The sequence below is a fragment of the Macrobrachium rosenbergii genome, chromosome 54, assembly GCF_040412425.1.
Source record: "Macrobrachium rosenbergii isolate ZJJX-2024 chromosome 54, ASM4041242v1, whole genome shotgun sequence".
Lineage (NCBI taxonomy): Eukaryota > Metazoa > Arthropoda > Malacostraca > Decapoda > Palaemonidae > Macrobrachium > Macrobrachium rosenbergii.
The window spans coordinates 20072603-20075102 of NC_089794.1; the positions used below are offsets into that span (position 1 = coordinate 20072603).

A 2500-nucleotide genomic window follows, 5' to 3' on the forward strand; every position below is an offset into this window, starting at 1 on the left:
TGTTTAAAAGGCATAATGAAAATAAGAAGTAAAGAGAAACTGAACTTGGAAAGTGTGGCCAAAAATGTGATAAAAATTAAAATTAAAAGTCGTAGAAATAGTGTCAAAATGTACTTTGAAAAATGGAGTTGAAAATAAATGAAAATAAGATTAAGATTCTTTACACAGGGGTCAACAAAAGTGAAATATTTATTATTATTATTATTATTATTATTATTATTATTATTATTATTATTATTATTATTATTATTATTATTATTATTATTATTATTATTATTATTATTATTATTATTATTATTATTGAGGGGGAATGGTTTTAGGAAGTTGAATGACAAAAATAAAAATAAAACAGAACTACAGATGTAATGAGAATAAACCAATATAAAATGAAATTGTAATTACAACTGAAAACCAAAGTAAAAAAAGTAATGAAACCAAACCGAATACCTAAATTCTGAATGTAATAAAAACTAAAAACCAAGTAAAAAATCTACTGCTGAGTCTAAACCAAATTTATAACTAACATGATAAAAACCATGAAACCAATGTCCTTTAAAACCAAACCAAGTCGCCCAAACCAAAATAGAAAAACAATTATGATTGCAAAGATAAAACCAAGTAACTCAATTATCTTCTAAAACCAAACCGAATTTAAGCAGACCTAAAAATATTATATAAAAAACCAAAGCACAGTGTAATAAAAATTATTCACAGATAAGCAAATTAGAAATAAAATAGAACCGAGGTTCCAAATTGCCCTCTGAAACCCAACGAAAATATCCGATTCGTAGGACGCGTTAAATCTCTGCCAGAGACCGCCTTCATCCCGAAGGATTTCTATCCTAGCGGGGTTTGAAGCCTTCCTCAATCCTTCTTCCCGTACGGTTCATCCCCGGTCCTTCACCAACAAATCCTACGAAGGGCGATAAGTTAACGTTAATTTAAGTTAGCGTGAATTTTGCGTGAATTTTGCGTAAGGGATGAGTCGTATGTTTAGTATAGATAGGTTTGTATACGCATACTTTGCGTAAGTACTGTTTACACCATTTATACGGCTGTTTATACTACTTCTGTATCACAAGCAGGCATTCTTTTCTTAATGTAAATTCCTGAATAACAACAACAGCAACAACAACAACAACAACAACAACAACAACAATAATAATAATAATAATAATAATAATAATAATAATAATAATAATAATAATAATAATAAAATTTTACAATTTTCAACTTGTTTGATATAAGTGGGCATTCTGTTCTTCAGGTCAATAATAATAATAATAATAATAATAATAATAATAATAATAATAATAATAATAATAATAATAATAATACTTATAATTTTGTTATTGTTTTGCTTGTTTTAAATCATAAGCTGGCATTCTGTTCGTCACGTAATAATAATAATAATAATAATAATAATAATAATAATAATAATAATAATAATAAATAATAATAATACTTATAATTTTGTTATTGTTTTGCTTGTTTTAAATCATAAGCTGGCATTCTGTTCGTCACGTAATAATAATAATAATAATAATAATAATAATAATAATAATAATAATAATAATAATAATACCCTACAGTTAATGCATTCTAGCGCTTATCCAAAAGAATGTTCTAATTTGCTTTATTAGTGATAATTGCTCAGGGCCGCAATAATCGTAGCTGCTACTCCACTTGGCGTGCAATTATCTGGCTGGAGGTAATTATTCCCATCTTCCGCTGTCACCTCACCAGTCAAATTACGTCCTTTTCATGATAATTCGAAGTGAAGGAATTGCACACAGATATACGAACATGTATACATATACACACGTACAAACACACACGCACACACACATATATATATGCAATTAATTCATATTAAACTGTTTCATTTACGGTTCCTAAATGTGGATTGATTGCGTATAATTATTTCGTCGTGTCGATGAAAATTACAAGTCATATATTTATACATACATTCAGATATACATATATGAGTATGTATATATATATATATATATATATATATATATATATATATATATATATATACATACTGTATATACTGTAAATATGTACATATATGTATGTATATATACATATGTATATATACATATCTGGGGAATTGTTAATAATCACTGATTCACGAAAAAAATAATCCATGAAATAACGATCATTCTTGAATTGTAAAATCGAAAAATTTAATGAATAAATAATGGTTACTTGACTAGCAGTGGATAATAAAAGGACTAATAGTGGTTATGGGATCACAAGCGAAAAATTCAGTGGATTAATAATGATTTTTTGACCATTAGGAGAATAATCAGCAGGTTAATAATGATCACTGATGGGATATAATGAATAGATCAATAATGATCATCAGATCAGAATAAAAAATATCTTGAGAACGATGATTACTGATTTAGGAGGGACATTATTAAAGGATCTGCAAAGACCATTGGATCAGGAGGATAATCATCCAAGGGTTAATAAGGATCATTGGATTAAT

The 2500-nt window shown here is 27.0% G+C and overlaps 1 protein-coding gene across 1 annotated transcript in view; it reads right to left on the reverse strand.

Annotated features, from left to right (window-relative positions):
- Window positions 1-2500, reverse strand: part of LOC136834836 (uncharacterized) — a 104936-nt gene that overhangs the window by 51493 nt on the left and 50943 nt on the right. The gene's annotated exons all lie outside the window — the stretch shown is intronic.